The 26,492-nt window shown below is 43.4% G+C and overlaps 1 protein-coding gene across 4 annotated transcripts in view; it reads left to right on the top strand.

The window, feature by feature from the left end:
- Positions 1–26,492, top strand: part of LOC124782465 (protein-tyrosine sulfotransferase-like) — an 878,071-nt gene that overhangs the window by 1,857 nt on the left and 849,722 nt on the right. The window lies entirely within an intron of this gene.

Below are 26,492 nucleotides of genomic sequence, written 5' to 3' on the forward strand. Positions count from 1 at the left end.
AGCCGACGAGTTGTATCTCATTCTTCAGTATACCTCCTTTTCGTATACTGGACGTTGCATTGTGAACCAAAGAAAACTTTATGAAAATTTCTGTCGTCATAGGTTTTCAGTGGCTTGGAAAAGGTACACGATTGTTCTAACTTAATTAAAACGTGGTATCGCGCTTGATATGAAACATGTAAAAGTTTTGCGTCACGACTAGGGACGACTTGGACCAACAGTGCTCTTGATTGTAAAACTGATCAGTTTTTAGAACCGACCAACGGAGAACATATAAAGTGTGCAATGAGATGCAAACATAAGCCACTGTCAAATGACGCTAAAAAAGAAAAGGGTAAGTGGTAAATACTCCAAAGAAATCGACTGTCGCTCAAAAGTTCCAATAACGGACATTGAATCAAGGTTGTGGATTACTTGCAGGCCGCTACTGAAGACACGTCAAATGTACGATAGATATACTACGGCACGTACGGAGGCATGCTTAATCTGATAGTAAGACTGTTACAGAATAGGCCCTCCTAGTCAGGACTTCATAAAAGCGCTTTACAGCTTTTTAACAAGCCAAAGAGCCCTAACTGTTCCGTTGCGGATTCTCTCAGGGCCCTTGGAACAATGATGATCGCTACGAATTTTATAATGACTCGTATCCTGCACTTTGAAACTTCCTAACGTACTAAAATTGTGTGCCTAAATGAAACCTGAACTTTTCGCGGTCAGTGTTCTTACCAGCCGTGCTTTTACGGACTGAGCGTTCCAAGCACGACTGGCGACCTGCTCTCAACAGCTTCAGTTCCTTCAGTAACTCTGTCCAAAGGGAGCTTGTGGGCTCGGTCCCGGCCCGCCACACAGTTTAAATCTGCATGGAAGTTCCATTCATGTAAATCTGTTTGAATATTAGTGGACGCCCTGAGATAGCTGTGGGACATGGAACCTTTTTTCGATTGCAAAGCAGATGTTTGTTTGCTTTATTAAAATTTCCCCTTCATATTGTGACCGACGAACTTCGTCAGTTCTGTGTTACGTATTAAATATCCAGTTAGGATATAACCGCTAGCCATCAAAATAAACACTACAACAATGAAAACCCCAGAATGGATGATTTCTTGCTTACGTTCGACATTTTGTCACCTGCATATTTTATGACGACTCTCAGAAACAGACATTCAGAAATCACACAGCATAACACTGTAACGACATCGTTGAGTGATACTAAATTTTTTGTTTTATTGGTGTACAACTTACCCTTGAGGAATCATAACTGGAAGAAGTTAATCTGTCGTGGAGAGGGAAGTTAATGCAGCCTTGGCAGATATGTGGGCACTTTACATCCGACATGTATCTACGATGGTATTCTAGAGCCGGCCGCATTGGCCGAGCGGTGCTAGGCGCTTCAGTCTGGGACCGCGCGACCGCTACGTCGCAGGTTCGAATCCTGCCTCGGGCATGACTCTGTGTGATGTCCTTAGGTTAGTTAGGTTTAAGTAGTTCTAAGTTCTAGGGTACTGGTGACCTCAGATGTTAAGCCTCATAGTGCTCAGAGCCATTTGAACCATTTTGGTATTCTAGACGTATTTGTGGAGGAGGGGGAGATGCAGCATGACTAATTACTATAAAATTAACACTTAAAATTGGCAGGTAATGTCATGACTGAACAATCATTTTTCCGGACCGTTGTTTCCATGTGCACTGTTCATGGATGTACGGTCGGAATCGAATGTTATGTTTTTTTACAACCTCGGGTCACATGAGGATACCATGTGTTTTTTCATCCTCTGCCTCGACTGTCTAATTTGCAAACTAGTCTCTACTCTATATCTGACGACATAAGCTTATACGCCAGTGAAGCACAGAAGGGAACGACTGGCTCTTCTCGTTAATTTATTCGTCCATAGAGTTAAAGCGATTCTTACGACTTAAAAATTCGCTAGAAAAGCGAATGCTGCGGGTTCAACTCTCGCCCTGGGCGTCAGCGAAAGTCGTAAATGTGCTGTCACCAAATGTTACTGGGTGCCCATACCAACGCTGAATCTACAATGATAGAAATACATACAGGATAATTCATTTAAAACTTGTACCCTTCTACTTCGTGAACCGTTCAAGATATCGAAATGAGGATTACAGCATATGATAGTTCGGGGGGAAGGGGGCGGGGCATCTACTTATGTTCCATGTTTTGTTTACTTAACTCTTGAATCAACAGAGATATTGAAAGCAGAACTTTTTTAAAATTGAAATACATGCTTTTAACAGCATTCGAAAGCTCGTGAAAAGGCGGGTATAGTGATACAACGGTTATTCATCTACATCTACATGGATATTCTGCAATTCACATTTAAGTGCCTGGCAGAGGGTTCATCGAACCACCTTGACAATTCTCTATTATTCCAACTCGGGAAGAATGAACACCTATATCTTTCCGTACGAGATCTGATTTCCCTTATTTTATCTTGGTGATCGTTCCTCCCTATGTAGGTCGGTATCAACAAAATATTTTCGCATTCGGAGGAGAAAGTTGGTGATTGGAATTTCGTGTGAAGATTCCGTCGCAACGAAAAAACGCCTTTCTTTTAATGATGTCCAGCCCAAATCCTGTATAAAAAAAAAAAAAATGGTTCAAGTGGCGCTGAGCACTATGGGACTTAACATCTATTGTCATCAGTCCCCTAGAACTTAGAACTACTTAAACCTAACTAACCTAAGGACAGCACTCAACACCCAGCCATCACGAGGCAGAGAAAATCCCTGACCCCGCCGGGAATCTAACTCGGGAACCCGGGCGTGGGAAGCGAGAACGCTACCGCACGACCACGAGATGCGGGCTATCCTGTATCATTTCTGTGACACTCTGTCCCATATTTCGCGATAATACAAAACGTGCTGCCTTTCTTTGAACTTTTTCCATGTACTCCGTCAGTCCTATCTGATGAGGATCCCAGACCGCGTAGCAGTATTCTAAAAGAGTACGGACAAGCGTAGTGTAGGCAGTCTCCCTAGTATGTCTATTACACTTTCTAAGTGTCCTGCCAATAAAACGCAGTCTTTGGTTAGCCTTCCTCACAACATTTTCTGTGTGTTCCTTCCAGTTTAAGTTAATTTTAATACCTAGGTATTTAGTTTATTTAGTTGAATTTACGTCTTTTAGATTAGACTGATTTATCGTGTAACCGAAGTTTAACGAGTTTCTCTTAAACACTCATGTGGATGACCTCACATTTTTCGTTATTTAGGGTCAACTGCCACTTTTCGCACCATTCCGATATTTCTTATAAATCGTTTTGCAGTTTGTTTTGGCCTTCTGATGACTTTATTAGTCGATAAACGAGTGCAAACAACTGAAGACGGCTGCTCAGATTGTCTCCAAAATTGTTAATATAGATAAGGAACAGCAAAGGGCCTGTAACACTACCTTGGGGGACACCAGAAATCACTTCTGTTTTACTCGATGACTTTCCGTCATTTACTACGAACTGTGATCTCTCTGACAGGAAATCACATATCCAGTCACATAACTGAGACGATATTCCATAAGGATGCAGTTTCACTACGAGCCGCTTGTGTGGTACAGTGTCAAAAGCCTTCCGGAAATCCAGAAATACGGAATCGATCTGAAATCCCTTGTCAATAGCACTCAACACTTCATGTGAATAAAGAGCTAGTTGTGTTTCACAGGAACGATATTTTCTAAACCCATGTTGACTGTGTGTCAATAGACCGTTTTCTTCGAGATAATTCATAATGTTAGAACACAATATATGTTCTAAAATCCTGCTTCATATCGACGTTATTGTTGACGTTCGAGGAATGAACTACAATTGAAAGACTGCGGCCGAAACGCCTGTTGCTGTATAAAAACCACGAAGCTGCGCTCTCATACCAGGTTTCGTTGGTGTACAGAGAAGAAAATAGGCATCTGAGTCATCATTAGAGAATTGTTTCAAATCTGTACTTATTAGTCGGCCACAGTATTATTGAACGTGGGAGTGAAGGCACTTAAGTTGGTTTATCGAGAGTTTTGATGATGATACTTCACTAAGACACGCTGAACCAGCTGATAGTATATGCACAAAGTTTATAGACACTCCATGCGTTTTCCTTAGTCGCCACTGTACCTGTTTAAAAAGGTCACCGGTAGCGGCCACGGGAAGCCAAGTAAATAATATCGTGGTTGTGTAGTGCTGTAGATTAAGTGAACAGCTTTTGTGGAAACAAACACTCAAAAGGCTTGATGTAACGACGGAACATGGAAGAGGGCCCCGCTTGGCAATGTTACCGCTGCGATAATCTATTCCGGCCGGCTTGTCTTTAAACTTTAGATCATTTCTCGGTTATTTCAGTCAAAAGTTTCAACGCCAAAATTAACAATCGTTATATCTCTGTATTCGTATCTTCAACAGCTTTCGAATGCCTTTAAAAATAATTCAGTTTTAGAAAAAACATATTTACTTAAATTTCTTGGTTGACGCAAAAGCGAAGTGGACTAAATATACAATAAAATCATGAGCCCCCGGCGCTCTGTCGTATGCCGAAAGCCTCGTCTCGGTATTCTGAGCGGTTCACGATATAAAAGGGGTGCAATTTGTAGACGATGAGACGAAACATTAGGACCACTGCCAGGTGGAATGCTGCGTATTGGCTTTGCGGGAACGTGACGCAGAAAGGAAAATACTGAAGCGGAGCAGAGACAAATGGGGGAATCATTCTAGCCGCGATACGGACCGCAAATTGACAAATCCACTGACACAAGCGATTTGTGTTGTTACTCGGCGCCCGGGAAAGAGCATCTCGGAAACGCGAAGCTGGTTGTCTGTTGGCGCGCTGCTGTTGTGAACATCTATGGAAAGTGGCTGGACGGGGAAACCACCAGTAGGCGATAAGAATAGCGGTTATCGCTGAAACAACCGGTTCTCCGTTTTATTAACTCCGGTTTAGCCGGACTATTAAAACCGCTCAAAATAGCCGGTTTCTGAAATAAGCGATTTTCGACTTTTTTATTTTTATTACTTCCTGTAATAAACGTAGAAATCGAACAGAGATTGAAAAATTCGACTCCCTCAGTTTCAAGATGCATAGAATCAAAATATTAATTTAAATAGGCAAATAAAAGGAAACTTAGTCCGTCCACCGTTCACTGCTTTCCTCGAAAAGTGAAAAATGGTTAAATACCACAAAAAATCAGCAGTATTCTCCTACTGATTGTAATTATTTAAAACTAATCTCAAAAACCATGTTGTAATCGGAGATCATAACACTGTTTGAGCTTTACGAATAGTCAGTGTTAAAAGGTGAAAATTGACGCTGAAGGACTCTGTTTTTCGTGTTAATTTGTCTGTTTTCAAGAGCCATAAGCAGATAAAAGCATATTATGTAGACACAGGCAACTGATCAGCTGCTTTCTATTTTTATTTTAAACCATGAGTGAACTGTTAAGTTTTACGTTTTCTCCTTATACTGTGTCACAAGTTGGTTGTGGCTCCACTCGTTTTTAATCTTTTAAGGCAAATGAATTGCTGTACTTCATTGATACCGCACTTTGCAAAATTATTTCCCGGCTAGGGATGATGCCATTCTATAATACAACTGATGTCCGACCACGACAACGAGAGACAACCATATACACGGTATGGGGCATGTCTAGCACATTGCATGTACATACATACCGATAGGCCACTTTATTGTCTCAGTAATGCAGTACAAACTCTGTATGCCGGCCGGAGTGGCCGAGAGGTTCTAGGCGCTACAGTCTGGAACCGCGCGACCACTACGGTCGCAGGTTCGAAGCCTGCCTCGGGCATGGATGTGTGTGATGTTCTTAGGTTAGTTAGGTTTAAGTAGTTCTAAGTTCTAGGGGACTGATGACCTCAGCTGTTAAACCCCATAGTGCTTAGAGCCATTTAGAGCCATTATCATTCATCCCCATTACGGTCGGAAGAAGGCAATGGCAAACCACCTCCACTAGGACCTTGCCTAGTACAGCGGTGCGCGTCTCCCGAATCGTTCACTACGCTCCTCAGAGTATGGGACCTCATCATCATTAGTAAAAAAATTAAAAAAAAGACTGTTACAACCGAGACCAAACAAATACCGAAAACTGCCGGTTATTCAGAACTAGAACACCTGTATCGATTTTAACCATTCGGTTTTTCCCATCCTTAGCTAGGCGATAAGGTGTTGGATGTCCACGCCTCATCACAGAACCTGGGGATCGGGAGGGTTACACACTTCCTGAGGCAGGATAGTCGATGGTGTGTTGCAGCTCTGGCAACATAGAATAGTAAGGGTGCAGCCGCAAGTGTTTAGGAGCGCACCATTCAGCAAACGATCCCTTAGTGTTCCCATGCCGACCCAACGAAATCGTCAGTTACGATTACAGTTGACACAAGATCATCGAGATTGGACCGTTGATCAGTGGAAACGTGTCGCTTGGTCGGATGAAACAAATTTCGTGGTATACGAGGTCGACGATTGTGTCCGGATATGCAGCCATCCAGGCTAACGGCTGCCCTAAATCATGCACCGCGTCACGGCCGCAGGTCGGTGGGGGCAGTATGGTGCTGTTAGCACGTTCACCCTGGTTCCCACGCGGCCTGTGGTAGCAATCGAAAACACTGGGACAGCAGTGGACTACGTGAATATTACTGAGAACCACTTGCTTCCCTTCATGCTCATTGTATTCCGCGACGGTGATGGCATCTTCCAACAAGATGACTGCCCTTGTCACAAGGCCAGAATTGGGCTACGGTGGTTTGAGGAGCACGATAGCGAACTCCGAATTCGTATAATCTGAACCCGATGAAACACATCTGCGACCTCTGGCCCATTTATTCACCGGAATTGCGTGACTTATGGTTACACTTATGGTGCTTGATACTACACTACTGGCCATTAAAATTGCTACACCAAGAAGAAATGCAGATGATAAACGGGTATTCATTGAACAAATATATTATACTAGAACTGACATGTGATTACATTTTCACGCAATTTGGGTGCGTAGATCCTGAGAAATCAGTCGCCAGAACAACCACCTATGGCCGTAATAACGGCCTTGATATGCCTGGGCGTTGAGTCAAACATAGCTTGGATGGCGTGTACAGGTACAGCTGCCCATGCAGCTTCAACACGATACCACAGTTCATCACGAGTAATGACTGGCGTATTGTGACGAGCCAGTTGCTCGGCCACCATTGACCAGACGTTTTCAATTGGTGAGAGATCTGGAGAATGTGCTGGCCAAGGCAGCAGTGGAACATTTTCTGTATCCAGAAAGGCTCGTACAGGACCTGCAACATGCGGTCGTGCATTATCCTGCTGAAATGTAGGGTTTCGCAGAGATCGAATGATGGGTAGAGCCAGGGGTCGTAACACATCTGAAATGTAACGTCCACTGTTCAAAGTGCCGTCAATGCGAACAAGAGGTGACCGAGACGTGTAACCAATGGCACCCGATACCATCACGCCGGGTGATACGCCAGTATGACGATGACGAATACACGCTTCCTATGTGCGTTCACCGCGATGTCGCCAAACACGGATGCGACCATCATGATGCTGTAAACAGAACCTGGATTCAGCCGAAAAAAATGACGTTTTGCCATTGGTGCACCCAGGTTTGTCATTGAGTACACCATCGCAGGCGCTCCTGTCTGTGATGCAACGTCAAGGGTAACCGCAGCCATCGTCTCCGAGCTGATAGTCCATGCTGCTGCAAGCGTCGTCGAACTGTTCGTGCAGATGGTTGTTGTCTTGCAAACGTCCCCATCTGTTGACTCAGGGATCGAGACGTGGCTGCACGATCCGTTACAGCCATTCGGATAAGATGGCTGTCATCCCGACTGCTAGTGATACGAGGCCGTTGGGATCCAGCACGGCGTACCGTATTACCTCCTGAACCCACCGGTTCCATATTCTGCTAACAGTCATTGGATCTCGACCAACGCGAGCAGCAATGTCGCGATACGATAAACCACAATAGCCATAGGATACAATTCGGAAACGTGTTGGTACGCATTTCTCCTCCTTACACGAGGCATCACAATGTTTCACCAGGCAACGCCGGTCAACTGCTGTTTGTGTATGAGAAATCGGTTGGAAACTTTCCTCATGTCAGCACGTTGTAGGTGTCGCCACCGGCGCCAACCTTGTGTGAATGGTCTGGAAAGCTAATCATTTGCGTATGACAGCATCTTCTTCCTGTCTGTTAAATTTCGCGTCTGTAGCACGTCATCTTCGTGGTGTAGCAATTTTAATGGCCAGTAGTGTGTATACTTCTCCATCCCCCTTTTCTCTTTCTCTCTCTCGCTTTGCTGCACTGGCGGCGTATTACTATTTACTTTTCGAAATACACACACTGCGTTCATATCGGAATCTGGGCGATTACATGTTCTAATTGAACTGAGAGTTGTGGTGTCGAATCATTCTATTTGCTGCCTAAGCTGATCTGTTACCTTACAGAGACAAAGAACGAAGTGCTCGGATTAAAAAGTGTGCAAAACAAGGATTTAGTTGTTATAAGAACGTAGGCTTCCGCGGCCGGTGTCATAGTGATTAAAATTCTTCCGCGTCATTGACAAAAACTAACAACAATTAAAAAACCGACGTTTCGGCCGAATTGCAACCGCCTTCCTCAGGGCACGACTGGTTTTGCATGGGGATAGGTGCTTCTATTTATTACAGACAATCAGTGTCTGACGTCACTGTTGTAAAACATTTAATTGACCCGCTAATATGATTGGCTAGTCATGACGTAAGGGTAGATGGAAGGAAAGAGGCTATTTGTGGATGTCCATGTCGTCAACGATTGATAGCTGTCCGCCAATCGGCGTTCGGCTTATGGTCGGCAAGTTTTCCTCCTGGTGTGCGCGGAAGTGGACTGACAGTCGCTCTACAGCTATTTGTGCAGATACGCCGGTGTCCCGTGTAGCTTCTGCCCCGCGACCGCTCGCGGCCCGTTGGACTGGGATGGCCGGCAGCCAGGCCGCCGGGAGTTTGTAGCCCTCTTCTCTGTTTAATAGTTTCGATCGCCTCCCGTATTTTGCTTTCTCGCATCCACGATTGTTTCGCCAGTACTCGGGCTTCCTGGAACCTGATAGCTTGTCCACAGTCACGGTGGTGTTCCGCTATCGCCGATTTATTATGTTGTTGTGGTCCTACATAGCGTTCGTGTTCTGCTACTCGTAAGCTGACGGGTCTCCCTGTTTCTCCTATGTAGGCAGCTCCGCACTCACACTGTAGTTCGTAAACACTGCAGTGTTAAGATTGTTGACTACATCCTTGGTGGAACTTATCATTTCGTGGATCCTGTGACTGCTTCGAAAAATCGGTTTGAAACCTCGTCGGCGGAGGACGTTGCCTAGCCGTTCACTGGCGCCTTTCACATATGGTAAGTGTACCAGTGGAAGCTTCTCTTCATTGCCTTCTTCTCGTGTTCGGCTCCCTTTGGTTTTAGCTACCTTTCTTATGATGTTGTCATCATAGCCGTTGGCACGATACGTGTGTTTTAGCTCCTTTAATTCTTCTTTGATGTTATTTCCATCACTTATCCGGTAGGCTCGGGCAGTTAACGTGTGCAGAACAGAATACTTTTGAGCTGGGATATAGTTTTTCGCCCCACTGTACAGTCTATACATTGAAGAAGCAAAGACGGAAAAAAAGGGTCAAGAGTGAGGTTATAATACAGGGTGAAAGGATATCAATGACAAGATTCGCTGATCACATTGCTATCGCCAGTGAAATTAGGAACATTTGCAGGACCAGTTTGGTGGAATGAACAGTATAAATGAGTACAGAATATGGACTGTCCATAAATCGAAGTAACGAGGTGTAGCAGAAATTAGATTAGCGACATACTTATCAAAACTGGGGAAATGGAAGCAAGAAGAACTAAAAAATAGACTAGCCACAGAAAACGAGGGCATTCCAGGCCAAAAAAGTCTACTATCAAACATCGGCCGTAATTTGAGTAAGATATTTTTTGAGAATGTACATTTGGAGCACAAGATTGTACGGTAGTGAAACATCAACTGTGGAAAAAACGAAAAAGAGGAGGAATCAAAGTGGTGAAGATGAAGTGATACAGAAGGATGTTGAAAATTAGGTGGACTGATAAGATGCAGAATGATGAGGTTTTCCACAGAGACAGGGAAGAAAGAAACATGTAGAAAACACCAATGAGAATAAGGGACAGCTAGATGGAGCTGTAGGGGGAAAAAACTGTGGCAGAAGACAGAGATGGAAATAAATCCAACCCATAATTGAGGACGTTGGGTGCAAATGCCGCTGAGGGGTGAAGAGTTTCTCATAGGAGTGGAATTCTTGAGAGGGAAGGTGGGTGGGTGCCAGCATCAGACTAGCCAAGGCCCAAAAAAATAAGATAAAAATTATTCGGGATCTCAACCAGGGCACATGCCAGTGCAGGATTCAAAGTACTCGTGATTACATTCCACAAAGGCAGATAAAATAAAACTTTGATATTATAAAACAATATTTACAATGCTTTGAGACTTAAAATTATATTGGTTAAGTTACAGGCCTAACAGTTTTGCATTGTTATTCTCAGCATTACAGTGAGACTGGTGCGACAGTGTGAACCTGACTGTATCCCAGCACCGAGCCCTCCACCGTCAAACATCGTCAAAACAAGTACAATCCTTGCGACTTAATTCCATATTCGTAAATCTCGTATGTGTTCGTGAGTGATTGGTTTACAGTTCGATCGGAACTTTTCCGGTTAGCCAGAATATTTTGATGTTGTTAAACCATAGTGGCAGTTTTAAATTAATACGGAGACCTTCCCCGAGACATTCAATAATTTCTGAAAACTGCTTCGGTTATAGTCTAAATTACAAATCATATAGTTCAGCGTCTACAGCAATTGTATCAATAACGCCTGGCATGTCGGTTCGAACGTTTGTTCTCGCAATGAAACAGCTATCTGCCGCTGTAGCACGTCAGCAGAGCCAGCTCTGCCCGGTACATAACCCTTTCATGGTCAAAACTTGTTTAGTATGTATTTAAAAAAAGAAAAGGTCAAAACCTACCTTCCCTTCTGATAAATAGTACGCTTTAACTACCAAAAAGTTTTTTAAGCTGGCCGATATCGAAAATAGTGACGTGGGGCACATGTGTTCCATAAGGCTAACTAGATCCATGTTTTCATGTGAACCTAGGATTTTTATAGCTAAATTTTTATGGTTTCCTCAGGGTGGCGATTACGGAGAAAGGTAGAACAAATCAGTACAAAAACACATGGACAACGGAAAACATGAAATATCCCATACAAGTTCTCAACATAAAATTTGAAGACTGCTTTGACGAATCGCACACCAATTTTTTCTGCAATCTATGAAGTTTTCTGCGGCATATATGTCCCACTACATACAAATTATGTACAGATCAGCATAATTTTCTGAGGTGTGTAGTAATGTTTCAGAACAATGGTATTTGAGAAAACAGAGTTAGTTACTTCAGACATTCTTGAAATGAAATGGAGAAGACGGTGATGTGATCTGATCTTCGTGAAACAGGCTTAATATAAACACACGCCGGTCCATTCGATTGCTCACAGCCTTCTAGACTGATCAGCCAGAACTTTGACCACCGATCTACTATCGATATAAACCCTTCTAGGCCATAGCAGCGTCTCCTGGCGGGGAATGACAGCTAGTCAGACACACGCACGTTGCATGTGCACTACTGACCATTAAAATTGCTACACCACGAAGATGACATGCTACAGACGCGAAATTTAACAGACAGGAAGAAGATGTTGTGATACGCAAATGATTAGCTTTTCAGAGCATTCACACAAAGTTAGCGTCGGTGGCGACACCTAAAGCGTGCAGACAAGAGGAAAGTTTCCAATCGATTCCTCATACACAAACAGCAGTTGACCGGCGTTGCTTGGTGAAACGTTGTTGTGATGCCTCGTGTAAGGAGGAGAAACGCGTACCATCACGTTTCCGACTTTGTTAAAGGTCGGATTGTAGCCTATCGCGATTGCGGTTTATCGTATCGCGACATTGCTGCTCGCGTTGGTCAAGATCCAATGACTGTTTGCAGAATATGGAATCGGTAGGTTCAGGAGGGTAATACAGAACGCCGTGCTGGATCCCAACGGCCTCGTATCACTAGCAGTCGAGATGACAGGCATCTTATCCGCATGGCTGTAGCGGATCGTTCAGCCACATCTCGATCCCTGAGTCAACAGATGGAGACGTTTGCAAGACAACAACCATCTGCATGAAGAATACGACGACGTTTGCAGCAGCATGGACTATCAGCTCGGAGACCGTAGTTGCGCTTACCCTTGACGCTGCATCACAGGCAGGAGCGCCTACGATGGTGTACTGAACGACGAACCTGGGTGCACGAATGGCAAAACGTCATGTTTTCGGATGAATCCAGGTTCTGTTTACAGCATCATGAAGGTCGCATCCGTGTTTGGTGACATCGCGGTGAACTCACATTGGAAGCGTGTATTCGTCATCGCCATACTGGCGTATCACCCGGCGTGATGGTATGGGGTGCCATAAGACCCGTGGCTCTACCCTTCATTCGATCCCTGCGAAACCGTACATTTCAGCAGGATAATGCACGACCGTATGTTGCAGGTCCTGTACGGGCCTTTTTGGATACAGAAAATGTTCCACTTGTGCCCTGGCCAGCACATTCTCCAGATTCTCGCCAACTGAAAACGTCTGGTCAGTGGTGGCCGAGCAACAGGCTCGTCACAATACGCCAGTCACTACTCTTGATAAACGGTGGTATCGTGTTGAAGTTGCGTGGGCAGCTGTACCTGTACACGCCATCCAAGCTCTGTTTGACTCAATGCCCAGGCGTATCAAGGCCGTTATTACGGCCAGAGGTGGTTGTTCTGGGTACTGATTTCTTAGGATCTATGCACCCAAATTGCATGAAAATGTAATCACATGTCAGTTCTAGTATAATATATGTCCAATGAATACCCGTTTATCATCTGCATTTCTTCTTGGTGTAGCAATTTTGATGGCCAGTAGTGTAGTATCAGTGAGTATACTATCCATACTTAGAATGGGGAATGCGCGCAGTCTGAGTTTGACCGAGGCCGGATTCTGATGGCCCGGCACGAACATTTCAGAAATTGCCCGACTTGTCGGATGTACGAGGATTGCTTGGTGAGTGTCTCCAACACATGGCGAAATCAAGGTGAATCCACGTCCAGACGTCGTGGGTTTGAGTTGCCACCCCTCATTACAGATGTCGGACGTGTAGGCTGGACAAACTGGTAGAACAGGGTCAAACTGGTAGAACAGGGTAGGTGGCGAACTGTAGCGGAAGTAACATCAGACTTTAATGCTAGTGTGTATGGACACACAGTGAACCCAACATTGCTAACGACGGGCCTCCCAGTCGACGACCTATGCAAGTGCCAATTTTAACACCACGATATCGGCAACTACGACTGAAATGGGCACGTGACCACCGGCACTGGACGTTGCCCAGTGGCAGAGCGTTGCACAGTCTGATGAATCCCGATAGCTTCTTCATCGCGCCGATGGAAAGGCGGGAATCCGTCGTCTTACATGAGAACAGCTCCTTGACACTTGTACTTCGGGACCGAGACAGTTGGCGGCGGCTCCATTTTGCTCTGGGCTGCATTCAGGTGGGCATTCATGGTTCCAGTGGAGCTGGCACAAGGCACCGTGACATCCAAGGAGTATCGTAAACTGGTTGCAGCTCAAGTACATACGTTCATGACGATCATGTTTCCTGAAGGTAGTGGCAGTTTTCATCAAGATAATACGCCATGTCACAAGGCCAGGAGTGTGATGAAGTGGTTCAAGGAACACTGTGGAGAGTTCCAGTTGATGTGCTGTCTCCACAACTCGCCAGATCTGGAATACGATCGAACATATCTGCGATGTCATTGAATATGGCGTCAGAGGTCATGGCCTCGCTCCTCCGAACCAAAGGTGGACTTACCGGCTATGCTTTGGCTGATCAGTGTGTACAGGGTGGTCAGAAAATGTGTGAAATGCTTGTAGGGGTGTTACAGGGCAGGTTGTACTGAGGCATAAATGTTACGAAAAAAATGCGATACGTTGCTCCGTTTCCGAGTTATTTAGCATAGAATTTAGCCAATCGGGGCGTCGCGTGCTCACGCTCAAGTGGCCTGCCAGGGGCTTTGTTGCCCAACGAGTGCTTTGTCTCGTTAGCTGAAACTTGAATTTGCGGGCGGGACGATCTGATTGGCTAACTTCAATGCTAAATAACTCGCAACGGCGCAACGTATCGCATTTTTTTCTTAACATTTATGCCTCAGTACAATCTGCCCTGTAACATACCTACAAGCACTTCACACATTTTCTGACCACCCTGTATATACACCCTATGGTCCGTAGTATTCTTCTCTCTGTGACAAAGCATCTCTCTACATGTTAGAACTTGAGAGATCTGAGATATAGACGTACCAACGCTCAAAACTGCATATTACGTTAGTGAGACATACGTATTCCATCAACAGTGAGATGGTTAACGAGGCAACACATTCCTGTACTCGTCTGTAATACAACTTTTCGGAAGTGCACTTTTATCAATGCATACATCAAATAAAGTAGTATGAAAGGAAAGTGCGAATTCTGAAGGCAAAGCGACAAACTAGCGGTAGTTAACCACACAGACTTAGGGAACTTGAGCTTCTGCCAGCGTATCGAGTGTTCAGTTAACTTCCGGGAATCGAGTTGGGTAACGTTCTCGTCGACTGCCAGCATTTCGACACATCATTTTCGAGGTCATCCGTGACAACCGTCGACATTTCACAGGTAAACAACTCGTTCGTTTTTCCTAAGAGCTGCTTAGTTCCTAGATAACAGTTCAAAAATGGTTCAAATGGCTCTAAGAACTATGGGACTTAACATCTGAGGTCATCAGTTCCCTAGACTGAGGACTACTTGAACCTAACTAACCTAAGGACATCACACACATCCATTCCCGAGACAGGATTCGAACCTGTGACAGTAGCAGCAGCGCGGTTCCGGACTGAAGCGCCTAGAACCGCTCGGTCACAACGGTCGGCCTAAAAATTCGGAGAGGTTGTTCAATTTATATTGTAGGCATCGTTGAACAAGGGATTTTTCGAAATTACGTTCCTAAGATGTTGAAATGGGGGATAAAAGGTTTTTTGAATATATCTCGTTATTAAGGCAATTTTGAAGCTAGAGCAACGAAAAGTGGTATTTGGTTTCTCGGTCAAAAATTAAAAAGAATAAGTGTTTCATTGTTTTTGGAAATTCAATCTCTATGGGGGTGAAATAGAGGATGAAAAGTTTTATGAAAATTTTTCAGTATGAAAGCAAAATCGCTTTCTGTTCAGAAGTACGTTCCAAAACGACTATGCTTCTATGGTCTTATTTAGCGTGAAAAGCGTAGAAGGTGTTGCAATTTGTGAACTAAATCAAAGAAAGCTATTTAACATTCACCACGACAAATAGTCTTTTTCTGAATTGAGTAGAAAAAGAAACGGATCTTTAATACAATAATTTTTCAGTAGGCCTAATATGTTTTTATGAAATTATTTTCGTTGTAATTACTACGCTCATTGGAGACAAAACAGATATGACGTTTCAATTCGATTCCATGTACAAGAATATCCGTTTGAGACGAGAGACTTCAGTACACTTTAATTATGCAAGGACTGGCAGCCATATAAAGGGTCATCAATTCTTTCATAGTGTGTAGATTTGCACTTGAGGAATGGGCGTAACAACATACTAATTAAATTGAAGAAGTACAATAAAATCTGTCCAGACTATACAGCCTACACGAGCGATGCAGTGCGTGCTAAGATAGTGTCAAATAAAGGCAATGGAAAAAGTATTTAGATGAATCACTTGCTTTAACTTGAGCGCAGGATATGTGGAATACATACAGAAGATGACGACCGTAATGTGGTGGACTTTTTTCCCCTTTGCAATCAAGTGCTGGAACTTCATCGCCCTCGTTCTTTCGAATGAGCCAAAGAGTAAGTCGTTGATTTCTTTGTTTAGACCCACGGGAGCAGTATTATTCATTGTTCATCCGTTGTCTGTAATTAAATCGTGAAATTATGAGTTCGAAACAGTTGAGGAAAGTTTTTTTTATGGCGTCATGCGTTATACTGTCAGTTGCTCGTATTAGTGTAAAATGTACTTAATTTGATGTAGAAGTTATCTGTCCTTGCATATGTCATTTGCGGATTTTACGAACTAAATTTACACGCACAGACGGATTTTCAGATACCGTACATTCCTACTTTACATATAAATATCGCCTTACTTACGTTGCCTTACTTACACAGGAACAGTAGAAGCCACATATTTTCGTAGGATGCGGGCGCAATACTGTGATTCGGCAGAGTACTTTTAGTTGGATAGTTTAAAAGAAATGGCAAACGGAATTCGAGAGCATCTAATGAGGAATGCTGTCCTCCTTTCAGTGATGCCGTAACTTAAATAGCTTTGAAATTGATTTGATTTACATACTGTTATTATGCAGTTGAAACATCAGGTTGACAGCGTTTGTGTTTAGATTAATTACATTTGTGCGTGTAGAAAGAAATACAATGCAAATGCAATTAATTTCAGAGGGCACATATTGCGTTATGATGAGTAAACAAAAATATGCTTTTGAATGAATAAGAGAAAATATGCCTGACTCAGTGATTGAACAAACGTTGTTGCAAACTGACGTCCTTACCGCAGTGAATTATTAAAAACTGGAGTAAAAGGTGGCAGATTTTAGCTGTCGTTTTTAATTTTTGTAGACTGAAGAAAGAGGCAAAATGTGACCAGTATCACTCTTCCCACCTCCTCCCCCGTGACTGCAAGGAAACTGTTCCGTTTAGTCAGACAGTTTACTGTAAAATAATTTTTTTTTTCGTTTTTACGTATTTTGCTACCATTTAGTAGCTGTCTTGAGTACGTGTTGTTGGGTTAGCGACGCCTTTTTAAGCAGCTAAGATATTCTTTATAACACTGACGAGATAGAAGGTGAAATCTTCTAGGTTGTTAAGCCGCGTATGTTCCTCTTCAATTTCTTCTACACGATCGACGTTTCGGCCCATCTGCCGCGATCTTCCTCAGGTGTTCGTGTTTGTCTGAACCATGCTGCTAGATACATCTCCATACGCGTCAAGTTCCTTTGAATATAAAATAAATGGAATGAAACCACGAACACCAGAAGATTCTAAAGAGCATCACAGAGAGTCGAAACTCTGACGGTGTAGAAGAAATTCAAGAGGAACATGACGTGCCTAACAACATAGAAGATTTTAACTTCAGTGACTACGGCCACAAATGCCTGCAGTCTTATATTGATAAGATACTTGCGAAGAAGTAATAAAAAGGCGAGTTAAAGAAACCCTTCGGACTTGGGTGCATTATTTCATAACAGTACTCCGTATTTCACTTCAGTTTTACTAGATCCAGACTTGTAGTGCAGTAACACAGATTTAATATTTGTGCTTAACGAGAGTATAGAAGTCATAACAAAAGATTAGTTTTCGGTATTAAGCGCCACGGTCTCCGAGAGAAGCGACCGACTTAAATCATTGCAAGAAAAAATGCTTCAAGAACTTCATTCATCAGAGTGAAATTTGAAGGCTGAGTGAGCGAATGTACATTTGTTCCCTTTCATTTATATTTGATTCAAAATATGTATCCTTTATTCGGGAAAGAAAGGAATAACGTAATTTTAATGTGACCCGTCGACAAGAGCTCGTTAGCACAAGTACAAGCATGGGGAAGGAAATCGACCGTGTCCTTTTTTTTATTTTGTTTTAAAGGAACTATCCAGGCATCCAGTTTAAACAATTGAAGGGGGTAGCCCCATTTGACCGCAAGAAAAATTGTTTCAAATGTGTGTGAAATCTTATAGTACTTAACTGCTAAGGTCATCAGTCCCTAAGTTTACACACTACTTAACCTAAATTATCCTAAGGACCAACACACACACCCATGCCCGAGGGAGGACTCGATCCTCCGCCGGGACCAGCCGCACAGTCCATGACTGCAGCGCCATTGACCGCTCGGCTAATCCCGCGCGACAGAAAAATAGGTGATTTTCGTGATTTTTGCCAGTAAAATGAAAAGTTATTCTAAATACGATAATATAGTTTTATCCCTTACACTTCTGCCTTTAAGAAATATTTTTTTGTGTCCTCATCAGACACTAACTGTAACCGTTGCATCAGGTGGAAGGATACCCTGCAGCCGGATCATTGATTCAAATGGCTCTGAGCACTATGGGACTTAACTTCTGAGGTCATCAGTCCCCTAGAACTTAGAACTACTTAAACCTAACTAACCTAAGGACATCACACACATCCATGCCCGAGGCAGGATTCGAACCTGCGACCGTAGCGGTCGCACGGTTCCGGACTGTAGCGCCTAGAACCGCTCGGCCACCTCGGCCGGCGGATCATTGGTATCGGCGGGAATTCTCGCTGTTCGACCTGAAACAAAATATTTTTGTGAAAGTCTTTTCAAAATATTTTCTACTGGCATACATAGGATAACAGAATACTGTTAAGTTCCAACGAAATGGTGAAGTGTTAAAACAAATGTCATATTTCTCTTTAAAGCCAGTACCGCCATTAGACTTGTTTATTTGCAGTGTTACATTAACACTTACACGATCATAATTTCGGCTTATACCATCTTAGTCACTGTATAACACTTAAAACACTTGATGATGAGACTTTTAAGTCGAAATCATGATCGTGTAAGTGTTAATGTAACACTGCAAATAAACAAGTCTAATGGCGGTACTGACTTTAAAGAAATATATTATGACTGTGGCCCCGCATTGTGAAAAAATTCATTTTTCTCGTCTACAAAATAGAGACACAAACGTGTAACAAAAATAAATTTTTGAAGATACCGCGAAACGGCTACTAAGGGGATGGAAAATTAGATTTAGAATACAGGCGTCAAATTCGATCAAAATCGCCGGTACCGTTCCCAATTTGTGTTTCCCGCTAGTTTGAAAAATACAGTTTCGAGAAAGAGGCGTTTAAAGCTTTGGGTTATATTTTTTTGTAGTTAAGCTAAATATATCGGTAGGTCAGCGATCCCTGGGCCACACAGCAACCTCCCCAGATTCAAACTGAGGCCCTCCTCAATCTTCTTCATGGCCGTGTTGGTCTCGCACGCCTCAGTGGCAGCTTCTGTCATTCGCTGCTCTGCTCCCTCTCAAAGTTTTTCGTCCGCTTTTTATGCAGAAGCTCTAACAGGCTGGTCCTATCTCAAGTTCGATCACGTGTCCGTAGTACTTGTTAGGCCGTTGTTGGAAGTACACTCGGCTATTTTCTTCTAGCTGTGAATAGTTTTCGGAGACACTTTTCAACATATCACCGTGTAACTCGATAGCGGAGTTTCTGACAAACTCGGGATGAACACTACAGTAAAGTAGGCACCCCTGAGAACATTTTAAGCAACAAAAAATCGATTTTTTAAAAATCTTCAGCCTTTAAGGTAACCATAGACCTGCAGAGCCAGAGGTCGGTTTCAAACTTGCTCCATGGAGTGATTTAACAAATTCATCATCTGGGGGAGTATTTTTTTAAAGGCGCGTGTCCACTAGCAAGTGAATTTCCGCAGTTTGCTTGCAGAAACTACTTCTGCAAATTCTTTGACAGGGGAACACCTCCAGCAAGTCGACTTCCCCAAGTCCGTCAACTTCCAGAAGCAGCTTCCCCAAATTAGCGGAAACAATTTTTTGCACCTTGCTGCTGCAAGTACTTGTACAACTTGCCCCTGCCTTGAAGTTTTTCTCAGACTTAAAGGAGTTTTGTGTGGAAATACCGGTTCAAAAATTTCAGCTTCGAAAAGGAGACTAAAGGAAAGACAGATGGGCCGAAAACCAATGTACTATTGCACCTGTAAACATGTGTAATTTGGCCACCGATAGTTAGGGAGGTGGAAAATGAATTCACAGATTATTTTGTTTCGCCACAAGGGGAAGTAGAATGGCAGTAAATATATCCGTAAATTTTCGTTTATTTTTTAATATTAGCGTAAACATGAATCCATTACATTTGTGATACATACTCTTTGCAAAAATGGAAAATTAAAAGACGATCCCTTAGTGATACAGCTTGCCGCATTTTTTATCCTTTTCTTGTATATTTAATTGTGCACTAGCCAAGAGATGTTCAGACTTGCATACGACAGTCTCAGAAAGTTTTCAATCTAAGCGAGGTCCTTCGAATTTGGTAAATAACAGTGTGCGATGCGGAGGTTCCCTTGTAAGCATGTATAGCGTACTCGCTGATACTACGAGAACGTGCAACGTGCATGTTGCCTATCTTGCGCATGGACTACTCAGTTAGTATATTTTGCTTATTTTCTCATAGTTCCACACAACTTCTTCCAGTTTTCTCGATTGATGTGTGTTCAGTTTTTCAAGGCCCATCCACTGTGCCAACTTATAGCTAAATCTGAGGGGGGTGCGATGGGGAGGTTCCCTTGTGAGTTATGCCAGTGAGGTGGCGCACCATCTTGCTCACAAATAAAGATGTGTTGTGCAGCTTCTCCCGTTGAGGCACAGGCCACAGCTGTAGCACATCAAGATAAGAAACATCAGTTACAGGTGATTCAGCGAAAAAGAAAGACCCATAAACTTTCCGCGGGGATATTTCTTGGGGCTAAGCGTGAAAGACTCCCATTTGTTCAACACGTTTTTCAGTCACTCTTTGTCATTCCATACTCTTCCCATTGCGCACAGGTACACAAACAAAACTGTTTCACTTGCTCTTTCATTTGGTGTATTATTTACAATTGTAAGTTGATCGTAATAAATGCTACAACTCCTTAAAACCGGTATGTTCATTTTGAAACACCCTGTATGTGTGTAAAGGCGAGACGGCCAATGATCTCTTCAGCGAGGATATACGCTGGACTCGAACTCTTACGGGAGTTTGCGAAATGACGCAAGTGATGACGATAACGCCAAGGGGCATTACATTGGTAGTGTGTGGATGAGTTGAGAATTTGGGTGTCACGGGAAGTGTGCTAGGGTAGCCCGCGGAGTTGCAGCGACCACAGTGTCCGTATGGCTTAATCGTCAGAGCATCTGCCCAGTAAGCAGGAGACCCGGGTTCTAATCTCAGTCCGCCACAAATTTACAACTTTTCGCATTAACTTCAATCAATGCCCGCTTGCAGGCCAAGGTCTGTAATTCCTTTATGATTAATAAATGAATGTAAGTGTTTTGGGTGATTGTTCTACAATACTCATATGTCAATGCAACTTTCGACATATTTACGCAAAATGTGTTAAATTTGTTCATGGTGAAACAGCCATTCATTCTCCACGTGGGAACTGGAATCAGCTTTATCTGCTGCTAGAGACACTGCTCCAGGACCTGATAAGATCCATTATACCGTGCTTCGTCATCTGTGCCCTGAAGCGAAAGGTCAGCTCCTCTTTTGTTTCAGTCAGATCTGGTTTGATGGACAGTACCCTACGACTTGGAAGGAGGCAATATTAATTCCATTCTGGAAACCAGGCAAGTCCCGTAGTACCCCTAACAGTTTCCGGAGTGTCGCCCTTACCAGTTGTATGGGTAAGACTCTTGAAAGCATGGTCAACCTCCGCCTCGTCTGGCTGCTCGAGTCCCGAGGTCATCTGAGCCGCTCCCAGTGCGGTTTCAGGCGCTACCGTTCCACTCTTGACAACTTAATTCTACTGGGGACGACCATACAGGAGCCCTTCTTACGCCGAAACCATTTAGTTTGTGTTTTTTACCTCTAAAAAGCATATGACACTACTTGGAGGTACAACATCCTTCGCCAACTTCATGAATGGGAACTACGTGGACGCCGGCCGCTTCTGATCCAATCCTTTTTCTAGGACCGGCGTTTTCGTTATCGCATTGGCGATGCCATGTCTGATTACTATGTTCTGGAGAATGGTGTGCCCCAGGCAATGACCTCAGTGTCACATTGTTTACCGTCGCTATTAATGGCATTTACTCCACAGTCAGGAACCTTGTCAAATGCTCTTTGTTTGTGGATGACTTCGCAATCTTTTCCTCTGATCTTACGACAACGACGACGAGGCAGCTACAGCTGACCATTAGGAGGCTGGAATTCTGGGCGCAGACAACTGGTTTTCGGTTCTCGCCTGAGAAGACTGTGTGTGCCAATTTTAACCGTGCTCATCGGAGTTTTAATCAACCAGAGCTTACAATGGGAGACCGTATTTTACGTTTTGAAGACACTGTGCGCTTTTTGGGTTTATTATTTGGCGCGAAATTAACTTGGCTCCCACACCTGAGATACCTACGAACAAAGGGCTTCCGGTTGTTGAACATTTTGAAGTACCTGAGCGGAAAAACATCGGGAGCTGACAGGTTCCGCCTCCTGCGGTTTTATAGGGCATTTGTTCGATCACGCTTAGGCTATGGCAGCGTGGTCTATGGATCGGCTAGTCCTTCCTACCTCCGGATGTTAGATGCTGTCCACCATGAGGGCATTCGGATATCGACTGGAGCCTTTCGGACCAGCCCAGTTCAGAGTCTGTGTGCAGAGGCTGGCGAACCACCACTCTGGTTTCGGCGACGTCTCCTTTTGGCTCAACAGGCGCTGAAAATCTCAGCGTCAGGTCAGTCATTGGCATTTAGGTCAGTGATTCAACCCGCCCTTGAACGACTGTTCAGGAATCGGCACCAAGTGACTGAGCCATTTGGTATACGTGCTACAGACTGTCTCAAGGATCTAGATCTCTCGGGCAAGAAAATACACTCCCAGGGATGGAACGCACTGCTGCCTTGGTGTCTTCAGAGGCCTAAAGTGACTTTAAGCTTGACACAGTACACGGAAAGTTGCACTCCAGATTTGGTTTTTACGACTTTGTTTTCGTCTATTTTAAGTGTGTACCATAGTTTTATCGTTATTTGTACAGATGAATCCCAGCAGGAAATGCTCTCGGTTGTTCTGCGGTTTTCCCTGATAGGCTTTTTCAAGTGCGTCGTCCAGAACATTTTACAGATTATTACAATTTACGAATTATGATACGGAGTTACATGGCATTCTGATGGCACTGAAGAGGGTTCACAGACATCACTGTACGAGTTTTCTTGTCTGTTCCGACTGTCTTAGTGCACTGCAAGCACTTCACCAAATGTATCCGGTGGACACTCTGATTCAGCTCATCCATGATTCCTTACAGCGGCTACAACACCTTGTCAAGGAGGTGATCTTTCGCCGGGTACCTGGCCACGTTGGGATAGAGGGTAACGACTTGGCTGACAAGGCTGCCAAGAAAGCATGTTGGCATGATGCTGTCCATCAATGTCCCATGCCGTTGCACGCCATTATCTCATTTTCTGACAGATGGATCATGCATCAGTGGGAGATTGAATGGTTACAGTTGTCAGACAAACTGCGGTCGCTCAAATCGACCACAAAGGCTTCTCGGACTTCGTGTCAGCCTCGCCGCTGGAAGGAGATTTTGCTTACCAGACTGCGCATCGGGCATAGCCTTTTAACGCATGGCTTCCTCCTCCGGCGGGAGGATCCACCGTTCTGTGAAGTTCGTGGCGTGCCGCTTTCAATTCAGCATATTGTGGCTACGTGTGTCCTGTATACTGATATCAGGGCAGCCCTCGGTCTCGCTGTAGATCTCCTTGGGGTAAATGATAATGGGTTTCAGAAAACCAGACACGCGTCTTGGCATCAATAAAACCCTATCCACTTATAGCCACTCTGGTACTGACACTTTCATGTCCTCGAAACGTTCAGTTTGTTTTTAAGAAGTTAGGTGATACGTTATTTACAGTGCTTAAGGTCAGCACTGTACGTGGATGATCAAAAAATCTCCCATCCGCAAATTTTTGTTACTTCCGGAACCCGTCATAGAAATAACGATAGCTTAGAATTTCCTGCTCTGTTCTCAACAACAGTGTGCTTGAAACGTCTTGCAATTCTAATTTTATATCATATTGCAAATGGTTCAAATGGCTCTAAGCACTATGGAACTTAACGTCTGAGGTCATCATTCCCCTAGACTTAGAACTGCTTAAACCTAACTAACCTAAGGACATCACAGACATCCATGCCCGAGGCAGGTTTCAAACCTGCGACCGCAGCAGCAGCGCGGTTCCAGATTGATGCGCCTAGAACCGCTCGGCCACAACGGCCGGCTATCATACTGCAATTCGTACCAGTATGATCCTTAGTCCGAAGGCTAGATCTGTCATTTGTCTGCAGATCAGGGTTGTTGTAATGCAACCAGACCAAAAAAAATGTGGGTTAATTTTTTTAAAAAAATTCGCCAAGAAAACAATAATACCCAATTAATAAATGAAAAGCACCAGTTTGCTTTTGTTCTACAATATTTTTTTTATTGCTAACCGGTTTTCGGCTTACAAGGCCATCTTCAGACCTTGTAAGCCGAAAACCGGTTAGCAATAAAAAAAAAATTGTAGAACAAAAGAAAACTGGTGCTTTTCATTTATTATTATAATGTTGTTCTACCAAGAACCGACGGAAGATTCTGTTAATACTCAATTAATTTAACATGCAAAACGTTACATAGATAGCCTTACACATACTAAATAGAGCCACCTTATTTATTGAAATCCAATATTTTCTGTCACAAGAATTTATTTTATTACTTTGTGTTTTAATTTTGCTTGCAATATAAGAAACAGCGATTTAACTGCTTTAGTGTTTGGAGTAAATTAGCCATAGGAATTTAAATTGAACCATTTAATCATCAATGGGAAAAAATCAGAAAACCCAATTAAACCCCAGTTTTACCCATTGTGTTGCTTTTTTAAAAAGTACCCGAGTTTTGCTCAACCGTGCTGCAGATGTCAAGATTTTATCTTTTCGTAAAATCGTAGTACCACAACCTCACACGTTCTTAACATATTTCAGTTGCTACCTATATTTACGCAATTAACGATGACTATTGGGACTAATATCTGTCGTTCAGAAATTTAATCACCGATCGAATTTCGTGAATGACGGTATTTGGGTATTTGTTAATACTGCGTTCATTTTAGCACAGTATTGAGAAGGCAGACAGCTGTGAACTGGCGGTAACACAGAGATTACATTCCGAATAAGCCCTTTGTGGGAACCAAGCTGTCTTTCCATTCTCTTTTTACATGTTTTCACTCTTAGTTTTGATACACACCTAGTACTGTGAACTAACTCTGGCCTGTTACTCTATTCCATTCGCTATTTTATTTCTTTGGCGTTCATTTAGGAATTGCATTACAGCGGTCTACCAATTCCAGTAAAGTGACGAAAGCTTTTCCCTGTCGGGATTTGCTCTCTGCAGTACTGGAGTTTATAGCATGACGTTTACAATTCCCGGACAGTCGACAAACAACCGGTACTAAATGCCAAACTTGTGTGGAATGTGCTGCGGAATGAAGGCACGATGTACTGTTACAGTTGGATCTCCGTCGGGTGGAGTCGTAAAGGTCAGCAGGAATTCATTCTTCTCGAAAGGAATGCCCAACATGCGGTAACGGGTATTATGCTCCCACACGCCCCCACTTCCGTTCTCACCCGCCTTACAGCGCAATTTGCAAGCACTCACCACACACCTCTGGATTATGTAATTACACGGTGTTTGCAGAGGCTGGACGTTGTGATGAATCTTCCCCTTGGGATTTCTCTCATGACTGCAATTCAGAATTTCCGCGTCGTTAGAAGACAGTAGTATCGCGAGCAGAGAGAAATATGCCGAGTTTCTTGTCAACTGAAAACGGGCTTCGGGTTCAACAGCATATTCTTGTAATATCTGGTATTTCGGAATTTTCATGGTTCTTAATACCATTCAGTGTCAATGAAGCTGCATCAGTCTTTTTTTGGGGGTGGGGGGGTGGGGAGGGGGTGATTGTTGAAATCTAAGATTAGTTTGAGCACACCACAGTGATTACTTGAAAAGTCTGCCGTTACCTTGCCCCGACATATGTCGGACTCCCCAGCCAGTTGCGAAGGGGCAGCAAGCTCCCTATAGTCAGGATGCAGATTGTTCGGTTTGCGGATTAGCCGCGCGTATTTCGGTGATTTGTGGAAAAATGACCAACAAAGTCTGTAATACCTATTGTATCAAAAAGTTTAAAACAGCTATCCAGTCCCAGTTGCACGTTGCCTGTCTAACAGCTTCCAGGAGTAATAAAAAGTTGGTTCCCCTGTATTTCATGTAATTATGGACCAAATTTAAAATTTAAGACACTTTCATAATCTACTCGTTAAGAGATATAATTAATTATACGCTAAAGGTTTGACACAGTAAGTCATGCATTAGAGTTAGAAACTGTGTATCTCATAGTGCACAAATTACTCAGACTATATTCATCCAGTATTTGAGACTGAGAGCATTAACCGTCTACAAACAACAGTAATATCAGAAATTGAGTCCGCCTTGATGCAAAACACCTTGTTATTCGTTTATTTCTTTATTCTCCCAAACTAGTTTCGGTGACAAATATCAGCAACATCAGTGTTTTTTTAT

Source organism: Schistocerca piceifrons, chromosome 1 (assembly GCF_021461385.2).
Source record: "Schistocerca piceifrons isolate TAMUIC-IGC-003096 chromosome 1, iqSchPice1.1, whole genome shotgun sequence".
NCBI lineage: Eukaryota > Metazoa > Arthropoda > Insecta > Orthoptera > Acrididae > Schistocerca > Schistocerca piceifrons.